The sequence below is a fragment of the Helianthus annuus genome, chromosome 3 (genome assembly GCF_002127325.2).
Source record: "Helianthus annuus cultivar XRQ/B chromosome 3, HanXRQr2.0-SUNRISE, whole genome shotgun sequence".
Classification (NCBI taxonomy): Eukaryota; Viridiplantae; Streptophyta; class Magnoliopsida; order Asterales; family Asteraceae; genus Helianthus; species Helianthus annuus.
The window spans coordinates 47416985-47431389 of NC_035435.2; the positions used below are offsets into that span (position 1 = coordinate 47416985).

The 14405-nt window shown below is 40.0% G+C and overlaps 1 non-coding gene across 1 annotated transcript; it reads left to right on the forward strand.

Moving 5' to 3' along the window:
- Positions 1–1555: 1555 nt before the first annotated feature.
- Positions 1556–1662, forward strand: LOC118490802. Its single transcript, XR_004890027.1, has one exon. It is a non-coding gene; the product is annotated as a small nucleolar RNA R71 (small nucleolar RNA).
- Positions 1663–14405: the final 12743 nt, after the last annotated feature.

The following is a 14405-nucleotide window of genomic DNA, read 5'->3' on the forward strand; positions in this document are numbered from 1 at the left end:
GTCTTCTACTCCTTTTTCCATCCCCAAACTTTACTTCCTCGTCCCCAAACTTCAGTGTTAGTGTTCTGTCATTCATGTCTACCACTGCTTGCGCTGTGGCTAGGAATGGCCTCCCTAGTATGAGAGGGACTTTGGCGTCTTCTTCCACGTCTAATATGACCAAGTCGGTCGGGAAGACGAAATTGTCGACTTTGACCAATATATTTTCAGCGACACCTTGTGGGTATTTGACGGATCTGTCGGCAAGTTGTATGCTCATCTTTGTAGGGCTCGTTTTTCCTAGGCCGAGTCGTTTGAACATTGATGCGGGCATGAGGTTTATGCTAGCCCCAAGATCGGCTAGTGCATTGCGAATTGGGGGATTACCCAATTGAGCAAGGAATCGTGAAGCTTCCAGGATGAATCTTTTTTTGCGGGAGTTTGTTGAGTAGTAAGGCGGAGCATTCTTCGCCTAAGTTAACTAATTGCAATGATTCAGTTTTCCTTTTATGAGTGAGGAAGTGCCTCATGAATTTTGAATATTTAGGCATTTGAGTTAGGACTTCGATAAATGGAATATTAACATGCAATTGTTTTAGTAAATTCTCGAACTTTACGAATTGCTTACCGGTCTTTTGACGAATTAACCGATCGGGGTATGGAACCGGAGGAGTCTTAGTAAGCTCTTGAATTGGTTGAGAAGCCTTCTCTTGTTGTGGCGTGGGTGGAGCTGTGGATTGGCTTCTTTCAGTTCGTGGTGGCGGAGCCTCTTCGGAAACCACGATACGGTTTCTCAACGTTATGAGATGTACTTGCGCCTTTGGGTTGGTTTCGGTATTACTTGGTAACGCGCCTTGTGGTCTCTCGGAGAAATTTTGAGCTATTTGATTTAATTGTTTTTCAATGTTTTGTATACTAGCTTGTTGATTTCTAAAATTCGATTCCAATTGTTGAAATCGATCCGAGTTTTTCTTTTCGGTGTCGGAGATGAGGCGAGATACAGTATCTTCAAGCCTTTCTCGTCCACCTTGTTGTTGAGAGAAATTTTGTGACTCGACTCTTGGTTGTTGAAAGGTTGTTCGTTGATTTAGATTTTGTTGGTTACTGCTATTGTCGGGTTCTCTCCAACCAAGGTTAGGCTGGTTACGCCATCCTTGGTTGTAGGTACCTGTTGGAGGACCCGACGGCCTAGGTCTATTATCAATGTAGTTTACTGACTCTGTTTGATCATCTAATTCTTTCATACAACTCCAACTTTCGTGTGGCCCACCACACCCTTCACAAGCCATGACCGAAGCGGTTTTTTGCCATTTCTAGTTTTTTGATTTTTGAAGAAAAAGCTTTGATTTGGGCTTGTAAAGAAGTGCTTTCATCAACCTTATGGGCGCCCGGGGCAATAGATTTATTGCCTCGGGGAGTGTGCCACTGAAAATTGGTTTGAGCAATTTCCTCAATTTGATTGTATTTTTCATTTGGGCGACGATTACCTAAAAGTCCCCCGGAGCTAGAGTCAAGTGTTTGTCTTGTGTGTGGCAACAACCTATTGTAGAAAGTGGATACTTGTTGCCATACCGCAAGATCGTGATGAGGACACTTTCTTAGTAGCTCCTTGAACCTTTCCCAAGTTTCATATAAGGATTCCCCATCCTCTTGTGAATATGTATTAATTTCAGTCATTAATTTAGCCGTTTTAGCAGGAGGGAAATACTTATATAGAAACTTTTGGGCTAGTTCATCCCAGGTGTTTACCGAGCCAACTAGGAGGGCGTTGAGCCAAGCCTTAGCTCGGTCTTTTAGCGAAAATGGAAACATGCGAAGGCGGATGGCGTCGTTTGATGCTCCATTGATCCGAAAGGTATCACATATTTCTAAGAAATTAGTAATATGTAGATGAGGATCCTCGTCCGCAAGCACATGGAAGGTTCGGAGTTTTGAAGCATTTGTATCAAATGTGGCCGAAGTTCGAAGTTGTTAGCTTCGACATTCGGTGCATTGATAGCGGCGCCGAGATTACCCACAGTGGGTTGTAGGTAATCCATGAGGGTACGTTGGTCTGCCATTTGAAGTGGTTCCCCCAAAACTTTCTCTTGGTTTTTAGCTTTAAGTCTTTTTCTGAGAAAGCGTTCGGGTTCTTCTAGAGGTTCTTTTATGTCTCTACTAGAACTGGAGCTCATACACTACGTAGAAAGTTCAGATGTGGTGCCTGGGTTCCAAGTCCTGCAATAAAAACATAAAAGAACGTTGGTCAGAAAGTTCACCACGGCCCCGTGCTCAGATGAACACGGCCCGTGGTGGGAGATACAGTGATAGTTTTCCGGATACCTGTTACTGGGGAGTTGGACACGACCATGTGATGCACCGACATGGCCCCGTGCTCAGCTCTCTGTAACTCAGAAAATAAAAACTGTCAGTGACAATGCTAGGCACGGCCCGTGTCTGACCAGGCACGGCCCGTGCTGAGCTCTGCAGAAACTGAAAAATTAAGAAAATCCTAAAAAACAGAAAATTTAGAAAAAAACGATTAGGCCGTTGATTCCTAACTTTCTTAAAATCCTTGTGTCCCCGGCAGCGGCGCCAAAAACTTGATGTGCGTGTAGTGTAATATAATTTAGGTGTATATTTTAAGCCCTTTCACACTTTTTAGCCTAGTTTTAAATTTATAAAACACGATATTTACTAACACTAAACACACATATGGGCAAGTGCACCCATCGTGGACGTAGTATAGTGTTGGTAAGATACCGAGGTCGTCCAAGGACACAAGAGCTTTTAGTACCGGTTTATCCTCAACGTCTAATGTTGGTGCACTACATCTGCTGATTACGTCTTATATCGAGTCAGAGTCATAGAATGTTAGATCTGGGCACAATATACGAGAAATAGTGAGATTGTATAGGTTTATAGGGTTTGGACCGCTCTTAGGTACATGATGATAGTGGGCCGCTTATGTGTCAAGGATGTGGACCGCTCATGTGTCAACATGTGGACCGCTTTTATGACATGTATATGGACCGCTTATTGGGCCTGTCCAATAAGCGGTTCCAGCAGCCTATAAATACCCTTAGAGCGATCTCATTTGTAACGGTTCCTGATTTTCGTACCGAAGTGCTGCCGGATCGAAAACAGGTTGTACTCATCGTCTAATCAATAGAAAAGGAGTTTAAAGTGATATACTAGCTATTCCTACGTCATTTACTTGTTTTCCGTACCTGTACTTGACGAAAACACCTCTGAACGACTCGTTCGGGTCATCAAACGATCCTACAAGTGGTATCAGAGCTTCAGGAGGAGGAGTTCTACAGGAAATAGCTGGAAAGTGTTGAAAATTCTGACTTCTACTCATTCTTTTTCAGTTTCAGATATTTTTCACGGTCGAAACTTGCTCAAAATCTCAGGAATTGTGCGCGATGGTATAAAGACAAACCCTTGAAAGTTTGGGGTTGAAATTCGAAGAAATTGTGGGTCAAATTGTTGTCCGAAGTTGGATCACTTTTCTGGAACATTCATGAATCGCTTTTTGGACCAAGCTTGAACCGCTCATTCGTACGTGTTTAGAACCGCTTATTCGATCAAGTGACTTGGACCGCTCCAAAAGAAATTGTGAACCGCTTATTCATACATTTTCTGAACCGCTCGTACGAACAATTACCTGGATCGCCAATTTGGACCATTTGATTATTTCTTGAACCGCTCGAACAAACTTACCTTGAACCGCTCATTAGAACATCATATCTTGAACCGCTCCAAGGAAAGCTGTTAGACCGCTCCAAAGATATTTTTCTGGATCGCTGTTTCGGATCAATCTTGGATCGCTTTTAAGGATTTACTTGGACCGCTTTTCTGTCAGTTGCCTTGAAAAACGTGTTAAGTCATCATGAATTCTGAATTTTACAACGCCTTTGCTACATCGACTACTCCAGCCGCAATTGCTCAAGCCATGAATCTTGAGAATGAGACGGGAACCACCCAGAAACCCCCGAAACTGATGAGTATTGAAGAATACTACGGGTGGAAAGATCGTTTTGAAAACTGGGTTCAGGCAAATCATCTCAGATCGTGGGAATGCATATTGGAAAAGTACACGTTGCCTCGAACAGAATTGCAAGTCACTAAACAGATATCTGAATTCTCAGAACAAGAACGTGCAATGTACAGAGCAGAGAAAATGATGATCAGTTTGTTACAGCAGGCGATTAAAGAAGATATATTTATTCTGCTACAACACGACAAAACTGCGAAGTCAATTTGGGATGCTCTTAAAGTGAAATTCGAGGGTAGTGAAAGTATGATCAAAAGCAAGAAGGCATTGCTTAAAAAAGAATTTGATTTGTTTAGCAGTCTGCCGGGAGAGGATACTAAAAAGCTAATTGAGAGATACTGCCATTTAGTGCGTTCGTTATCGATGTTGGGAGTTGAAAAAGGTCGGGAGGAATGGGTTGATAAGTTGGCTGACGCGTTACCTCAGAAAGAGTGGGGAACGTATTTGATGATACTAAAAAACACGGGTGTTTATGAGAAACTTACAATTGGTCAGTTTATTGAGAAAATTGAGAGTCAGGATCTTGAACAGCAAAAGATCGCGAGGATGAATAATCCTAGTGGTCAACAAGATGTTAAAATGTACTATAAAGGTAGTATTCCAGTTTCTGAAGTTGAAAGAAGTCCGAAAATTCAAACCGCTTTCAGTGCTGGTGATTCATCTGAGAAAGCTGATCAGGGTTCGAACAAGAGTAGCAGTGGATTTTCATCGTTTCCGAGTGTGAATCCGAAAGAGACTAACACAAGTTTTCAATCTCAGAATACAAAAACCGGAAATGGATATTTAATTCAGTGTAACATAGCTCTCAATCTTCCAGAAGGTCAAAGCTTTTCTGAAGACACTGCTAAAGACCACATGGCACTTCTGGGTTCAGTTCTTTTATCTTATGAAGGTCTAGTTGCTGGTAGGATCGGAAATCCTATGCTCACCAAAGAGGATTACGATCAAATAGACGCCGAAGAGATGGAACTCATGGATATCAAATGGTGTCTTGCCATTGTTCTTCGACGAGCTGAGAAGTTCAAAACCATTACCGGGAGAAATGATTTTCTTGATGCACATGTTTCTACTTTAGGTTTTGATAAATCTAAAGTTACTTGTTTTCGTTGCAGGGAGAAGGGCCATTTCAAACGGGAGTGCAAAGGAAGAGAAGCTAGCGGAGCACAGAATCCATTCGGGAAAGATGACTATTACCGCAAAGCTATCTATCAGCAAGTTGGTCAATCTCAGGAACCTCAGACAGCTCACGGAAGAAAAATTGAAGATTCCAAAAGAGCATGTGTTGTAGATTTCAACTGGAGTGATTACATATCATCTGAAGCCACTGCAGAACGCATTATCGATCAAGATGATGAGAAACTACCAGAAGGTTTCAGTTGGGATATGTTCGTAGATGAAAAGGGAGTTTTTAAAGCTTTTATTGCAAAGATCGTCCGAGAGCCAAATTTGTTTGCTACTTGGATGAGATCTATTGGAGAGAATGTGTCAAGTGGAGATGAAAAATCTGTGTCGTCTGATGATAGTTCAGATAGTACTGATGGAATTTTAGAACACTCTGGGGATATTTCAGATAATTCAGATGAAACTGTTCAAGAACAGGATGTTGTATTTGACAAAACACCATCGGATTCTGATGTATCAGATGGTGATTCTGATAAGTCTGTACATTTTGATCAATCACCTGATCTAAGCAGCAGTGATGATGAGGAAGAGAAACATATAAATATTGCAAAATCTCAATTGTCTCCTAATAGTTTTCATTTCTATTTTGCAGAAAAAATGGAGAAACTGGCAGAGGAACGAGCTGAAAAAGATCAACTATCTGAATCTGAAGGTGAATTTCAGAATGTTGTAAGTGTTGCTGAAGAGATTACAGAAACTGTGAAAGAAGAAACGGTGATTGAAGTGGAAAAAGTGATTGAAGTAGAAAAATTGGTTGAAGTCATTAAAACAATCGAAGTTGAAAAGATTATTGAAGTCGTCAAGCCATGTGAGAAGTGTTTGGAAGTTTGCAAAGAATGTGCAGCAAAAGATGACATCATAGCTGAGTACGATAAAAAGAAAGAGCAGTTATTGTTCAATCTCAATTATGTGAAGGAATCTTACGACGTGTTGAACAAAACAGTAACTGGTCTCCAAAAGACAAACACAGAAAGAGAACAGGCGCTGACGATGATGAATGCAACTTTAATGTCGAAGCAAAAAGCTATAAATTTCTACATTGAAGAAAGTGCCAAATGGAAGCAAGAGTTGGAGAAAGAAAAGATTGAAAATGAGAGGATTAGAAGGTTAGTGTTGAGCTATTCTACCTCTGATTATGTTATTGATCGTGTTTACCCAACTGTTGCAGGTATGGAAGCTTTTCAAGCTGAGAAGCCGAAAGAAAAGAAAGATTGTGGTAAGAAACCAACCGTTAGCTATAACAAGTGTCCGCCTCCAATTTGGAATGGGTATTCACCTAGGAAACCAAATGAGGAACAACTTGCAAAAGCAGTCAATATACAGCTTAAAACCGACACAACTGACGTTTTACCAGAAAATATTGATGTGACGTTTACCTCGTCCGATACTGATCATGAGTCTGTTCTAATCAAAAAGGTGGTCGATCAGGTGTTGGATACTGATGAGGAGACAGAGTCAAAATCTGAGTCTGGAGGGTCAAAGTCGTCAGTCAACAGTCAAAATTTGTCGGTTAAACAGTCTTATAGTAAAGAGTTTTTGTTATCAAAAGCTGATTTGAATGATGAAGCATTCGAAGTTGTTTATACTTTGAATGGTTCTGACAAATTATATTACAACAAAGAGTTTCCAATTTTAAGTGTTAAAACGGACCTAATCAACAAAACTTTTAAACTAATAGAGGTTAATATTCCTGAGTTAAAAGTTTTAAAAAATTTTGAAAAACCTAAAAAGTATACTTCCAGAGTTCAACAACGTTTAAACAAGAAAAAGAGTTACAGTTCTGGTTCTGGATTTCCTAAGAAAACCAACCAAAATCGTAGCTACAAAAAGAAAGGTTTAGGCTTTATTCCACCAGAAGATGATAAAAATATGAAAAATTCTAAAAAGAAATCTAAATTTGTGACAGGTGGAAGCTCGGAAGATGAACAGCAGAAATCATTTTGGAGACAAACTAACAAAGAGTTTCTTGCTGAAAAGAGAAAGAATGGAACTGGAGTATTTCATCCAAGAAATGCTCAAACCTGTTTGAAATGCAATGAAGCTGGTCACATTGCATCGGATTGTTTGAAAGATATCAAAGCAAAACAGGGAGCTTCTCAGAAGATGAAAGACAAAGTTGAAGAAAAGGCTGAGAAATCCAAAATGTTTAAGAATTCGAAAAATGAAGTTGGTGAATGCTCAAAGAAAAAGAAAAAGACAACATTTTACAAAAGACAAGGAAATGACAACCAAGTGTGGGTTGCGAAGAAAGGTGAAGTGAAAGTCGGCGATGAATCTGGTTCCACAAAGCCAGAAGAGCCACAAGTTATGGAGAAAAGTTCAGAAAATGATGATGTTCTTCCATCATTGAAGTTTGAGGAGGTTATGAAGGAAATTGGAAAAATTGAAATTTCAAATCAATTTTATGATGATGAAACGGAATTTGATGTCGAGAAAACATTCAACGGGAATGTTAAGAAGATATTTGAGAAAATGTTGAGTGGAAAAGCTAAAGGGGTAAAAGATTTTTACGCAACTAAAAAGGCGACATACAACCCTACAGCTGAAGAGTTGAAAGTCCTCAAGTCTGAGAAGACTTGGAGGGAAGTTTGCTTCCCAGAATAGTCAAAGGACTACGCCGGAGATCCCAAGTTTATATCGTGGATCAGGAATCGGCATCATTCTAATTTTTGATGTGTTTGTTTGAATGTTTGTGATTAATGTTTGGATGTTTTTACAGGTGAAAGGACTATGCCGGAGCTTCCAGGTGGGTAATTGCGAAGCAGGAATCGGCATTTTGATTGGTATAATGGTGATGTAGACGTAATATTCCTACACGTGGTAGTTGTTGGGTATCTACAAGTGGTAATCTTGATTCCACAGGTGGTATTTGTGGTTAAATTTTGAGATGTTTATATACTTTGAAGTGTTTACATTTACAAGTGGTACAGAAGGTTCTTAAAGGCAAATGGTAAATCAGGGACATTAAATTGTACTTGATTTACTATTCATGGCAAAATATAGACAAGATGATGAACCATATCCCCGTTCTTAAAATTGATACTCCTACAAGTGGTTGATATCAACACAAATTCATTTTCCGGAAAAATCATTTTGATTAAAACAAACTTAAGTGTTTTGAAATCTAAATGAGAAAATGATTTGTGAAAGGGGGAGTTCAGATTGTTTATGCTTAGTGGATGGCGATTTGATGTGATTCAGTGTCAGTTGTCAAGTTTCTGTACAGTTTGTTTTTGCATTTTATGTTTCTAGTAGGTCAAGAGTCTTGAAGTTTTCAAATTTTCTTTAAAATGTGTTTGCATTTTAGGGGGAGTAGGGAAATTTCAGAAAATCCAAAAACATTTGAAAATTTGAAAAAGTCAAAAACATGATAAAATTCAAAAAAAGAGTTTTGTTGCGAAAAAGAGGAAATGATAGTACATCAGTGGACTATCACGGCACGCTAAAGAAATGTAAAGTCTAAAAAGTGTTAAATAATCTTACTGCGGATGTGTCAGTAGATTTTCGCACATTTAGTAAATTGAAACGAGATATAAACTTAAATCAAACTTGCTTGATTCGTGGGTAACTATTCTTGGATATATGGGTAACCCCCGAAATCTTGTTTGAAAGGTCCCGTATTCTGAGATACTAGGTCTTTATACTCAGTGATATCTGGGGTATTATCCCGGGACTTCTGCTGTATGGAAGTACTGACCTAGTCCCCGGATAATACTTTCTGCTAATGCTTGAAAAAGCGCCACCCTCAGCATGCTGATGAAACAATAAAATTGATAGTCGCTGCTGTTGAAATGCAAAAAGATCCTCTAAAGGGGACCCACCAAAAGTCGAGCCGTCATCTCTCTGCTGAACGGAAGTTCTGACCTGAGCTCTCACGGTTTCGCATCTAACCCCTTTACAGATATCAGTTGTGGTATACTCACCTGTAAGATTGAATATTTGGGATCTGGATACAGGAGTATATTCAAGTGGAGTGATACACAATTAAGTTTAAGTCTCTAAAACATTAATATCGTATCTCGAATCAATTGAAATTTGTGTTGAAAATTTAAGAGGACAAACATACTGACAATCTAGGTAAATTGGTTAAAGCTTAAAATGAAATCTAGCTTAACGGTGTTGGTGATTTGTCTCATAAACTGATATGATCCTCTTGCACGAACTCACAAAAATATTGTGTGTAAATAGTTTATTTCTGCATTTTATTTTCTCATATCTCTCAGAAAATCCAAAAAGATTTTGTGTGTGTTTTAGCATAAATTTTGAAAAATTCAAAAAGATTTTCGACAACTGATGTCGGAAAACTGATTTTCAAAATTCCGTGTGCTAAACATGATGAACAGTATTTGAAGGGGAGTGTTTGTGTAAATCTAACAGTTTTCGTTAATTCCAATCTTCTTCAAGTGGTTCATCATAGATTGGTGAAAGAGAGACATGTGTTGGAGCACAAGTTTTTGATATGTAATGAATCTAGAAAATTTATTTCTGGGTTAAGATTGTGCAGGAATCAAGAGATCTGATCAAGAGAATTAAAATGTTTTTAGAGTCAGGTTATTTGATTCTGAAGGCATGTGTAGATCAGACAATGATCCTGAAGATGTTACTGAAGATGTGAATACCAGTAAATCGAGAAGGGGAGTCTGTAGATAGAGAAAGAAAAGCTTGAAGACTGATCAAGACTGAAGATGTAAAGATACAGCATGGTGTGACTCGATAGTCGACTCCATCAACATCTGAGGGGGAGTCTGTTGGTGCACTACATCTGCTGATTACGTCTTATATCGAGTCAGAGTCATAGAATGTTAGATCTGGGCACAATATACGAGAAATAGTGAGATTGTATAGGTTTATAGGGTTTGGACCGCTCTTAGGTACATGATGATAGTGGGCCGCTTATGTGTCAAGGATGTGGACCGCTCATGTGTCAACATGTGGACCGCTTTTATGACATGTATATGGACCGCTTATTGGGCCTGTCCAATAAGCGGTTCCAGCAGCCTATGAATACCCTTAGAGCGATCTCATTTGTAACGGTTCCTGATTTTCGTACCGAAGTGCTGCCGGATCGAAAACAGGTTGTACTCATCGTCTAATCAATAGAAAAGGAGTTTAAAGTGATATACTAGCTATTCCTACGTCATTTACTTGTTTTCCGCACATGTACTTGACGAAAACACCTCTGAACGACTCGTTCGGGTCATCAAACGATCCTACATCTAATTAAATCAAAAGTTAGAAAAAGGTTTTTAAACTAGAAAAATAAAACTAACTAAAATGCTGAAAATAAAAATAAAAGTAAAAACAGATAGACAAGATGAATCACTTGGATCCGACTTGTGTGTAGTGTAACCTTTGATTATTTTCGCACTTTTGCACTGTTTAAGAGATTATCTTAATTATTGTAGTAGGTCCCTCTTTTGAAGGTGACGTTACCATCAACCCAGTAGTTTGAGTCAGCAAGGATACAATCCTAAAGGGTCGGATTATTGAAAGATAATTAATTAAGTTATTAATGCATAATGTGGTAGGCCCCTCTTTTGAAGGTGATGTTACCCTCGGCTAAGTAGTCTGAGTCAGCAGGGATACACTCCTAAATAGCCGGGTTAAAGTTTTAATAGTAGTTTAACTTATGAGGGGATCAAAGAGTTTGTACCCCCGCCATCCAATACCGGTGGGTATTGAAGGAGGTCCTACTAAATTTGACTCAGGTCCTTTGTAGGATCTGACGGGTGGTCCGTAGGACAACCCTTAAAAGGCTTAACATAACGCACATTCTACATTTTATCCGGTTATTTGCGTGAATTAGGTAATCACAAGATGATGTTGATGCAGGTGTAAAGTGTGCAAGATGCGGGTTTTAGGAAGCTTGAACGGATGCTAGAAGCTGGCATGATCAAGATGTGTGGGAACCAAGGGAAATGAAGAAAATAAGAGCAAAAGATCACTCAGCACCGTAACCTACGGCCACTGCCGTAGGCTACGGCACCTTGACATTGGCCAAAAATGTTCACCGTAAGACAGGAAACAAGCCCCGTAAAGAACATTAATCGCCGTAACCTACGGCGCCAGCCGTAGGCTACAGCGCCTCAAAGCCAAGCCAACATATGCTGCCTGCCGTAAGCTACGGCGATGAGCCGTAGCGTACGGCGCTATGTTGAGTCCCGGGATGATACTGACCGCCGTAAGCTACGGCAGGCGGCGTAGCTTACGGCGCCGACTGATCCAACATTGTAACTCCCACATTGATTGGTCATTTTATGGAGCATTATGGAGTTCAATGATGTGCTTTTCGGTTACCACTTGGAAGAAACGAATTTGGGGACTATATTTAGGGAGTTGGAGTGAAAGAACACTATCTTATCTTCTATCTTTGATCACCTATCAAACAATCTTTAGCTTTTCATTAGTGCTTGTTTGTGAAACTTGTGAACACTATTTCTTCTTTTCAATTTCTTGCATTATGTTTGTTAAAGCCATGAGTGGCTAACTTCTTGGATGATTATCTTGTGTTGAAGGTTGTGGTAAACTTTTGTGTCTTTTATTTATATTTCTAGAATAACAATTCCTTTCCATTTGAATTGATTGTTATGATGCATGATTGATTGTTAGTAACTTGTTGATCTTTATGTTAATCTAGTTTGAAACCATACGTTCTTGGTGCCGTTGGCAATCGAGATATCATGGGTATAGTTAGGTTTGGGTAAGGGTTGATTGATCATCGGGTGATAACCTCACGTTCTCGGAATCTGAGTACTTAGTCCCCTTTCATCACTGCAATTGGTTATGCATGAACTATGTCTATGTAGTTCTTTCTAGTTGAATGTTGACACAAAAGTTGAAACAAACCGGATACTCAAGATAGTCATTTGTCTCTCAATTGTTACATCTCAAATTCTCATTTTGCAAATTAGTTAATTAATCTTAGTTTTAAAACCAAACAAATCAAACCAACTCGTGAATTTTATTTTCTTTTGCAATTAGTTTAATTTAGTTAACGTAGATAAACCTTTCAAATAACACATTTTCCACAAACTCCCTGTGTTCGATACCCACTTGCTGCTATCTACATAGTTGTTATTGGGATTAAATTTGCGTGACCACGCCATCACGTCAAATTTTGGCGCCGTTGCCGGGGAGTAGTGCGCAACGTGTGTTATTTTTGTTCTTGCTTTAAGTTTGTTATTTTTCTGGTTTACGCGAGGTGTGTTTAGTGTGCAGGTATTTACAGGTGCATGCGTACTAGGAGCTCTCACAAGCTATCACCATTGGCGTTTGATCCGGAAATCGAGCGAACTTTGCGAGCAAACAGAATTTTGCTAAGGGAAAATACAATCAGTAGTTCACCAACAACACCAATTACACCAATTACACCACTTCGATACATGGATCCACCACCCACTACGGGTGAATCCACCTCATCATTTATACCAACATCCACTCAACCCTCACCAAATACTACTATTCCACCAAATACTACCGAACCCACCATACTTCAAAAGGTTACACCAACGAACACCACACAGCCCATGACTACCCAAGAAAAACCAACCGTCACATTTAACCCTTCCACTACTATACCACCATTATCCCATTTTTTCCCGGGTGCGGGTCCGTCATATTCGAGCCATACTATGGCACCAATTTTGTCTATTGTCCATGCTACACCGTATCGACCACCAAATCAATCGGGTTTCCAATACTCGACTATTCCATTTGGGCAATCATCGGGAATTCAAGGAGATGGGTATGATGAAGGTTATGAGGAATTTGAAGGTTTTGATGAAGATGGGTACGGTTATGGGGGTGATGGAGAGCAAGGGGAGTACGGTTATATGCAAGGCCAAGTACAAGTTATTCCAAATGTTGGTGGGGTGCAACAACAACAACTCATACCTCAACATATTAGGCCAAGGCCACAAGGGCCGCAATTGCAACGTCCGGTTCCTTTGCAACAAGTTCGACCACAACAGGTGCAACCGCAAATTCAAAGGCCAATTCAACAATCAATGGTACCACAAGGGCCCATGCAAAGAACAATGGGTCAAGTTCGTCCACGAGGTCGATTTGGTGTGCCAAGGAGGCATCTTAGGGAAAACGCAAGGGGAATTGAAGCACATTTTAGACCGGTGATAACGCACAATCCTTCACCGGTGGTTATTCCTCATAACAACCAAGGGAGAACTTTTGAAGTAAGAACCAATTCTTTACAAAGTTTGCCGAAATACAAGGGGCTAGCAACGGAGGAGCCTTACTTCCATTTGGAGGCGTATGACTCAATTTGCAATACTCTTGGGAGTCAAGGATTTTCGGCCGATGATATCAAGTTGGTATTATTTCAATTTTCTTTGGAGGACAAGGCAAAGAAGTGGTTCTACACTTTGCCTTCGGCATCTATTTATACTTGGGCGGAGATGCAACAAACATTCTTAGACGAATTTTATACCGCCCAAAAGACCAATGATGCGAGAAAAGGGTTGAGGAGCTTTCAACAACAACAAGGCGAAATGTTCCATGAAGCCTTCGAGCGTTTGAACATGATGATTAAAAATTGTCCACACCATGGGATTGAGCTTTGGGAGTTAATGAACGCCTTTCATGAAGGGTTGTGTGCCGAAGATGCACGAGATTTGATGTCCATTACAAATGGGACATTTGGCACAAACTATGAGCATGAGGATTGGGAATTTTTGGAACAAATGGCGATCACCTCAAAGAGAAAGGCTCAAGCTTCAAGGAGAGCACGACCGGCCGTTACCCGAACACAAGTGCATGCGGTTGATGATGGTAACATACAAACTTCTAATAAAATTTATGATGTTTGTGCATTGTGTAATGAAATAGGTCATGCGGCGGGAAATTGCCAAGGAATGGTGGAAGGGCAATTTGAAGAAGTTCATGCCGTTCAAAGTCAAGGAGGGGGTGGTAGAAATTTCAATATGAATTCTAACACTTATCACCCCGGGTTGAGAAACCACCCGAATTTTCGTTATGGGAACCCTTCGAATCAATCAAACCCGAACTTTCAAGGTAGCCAAGGGAATTATGGGTCGCGCCAACCTTACAATAATCAAAGTGGATATCAAGGTGGGAACAACCAAGGATACCAAAGGCAATATCGAACGGGTCAAGAACAAGGGGGGTCTTCGGGTGGTAATGAAATGATGGAAATGTTGAAGAGTATGCAAGCGGAGATGCAAAAGAGGAA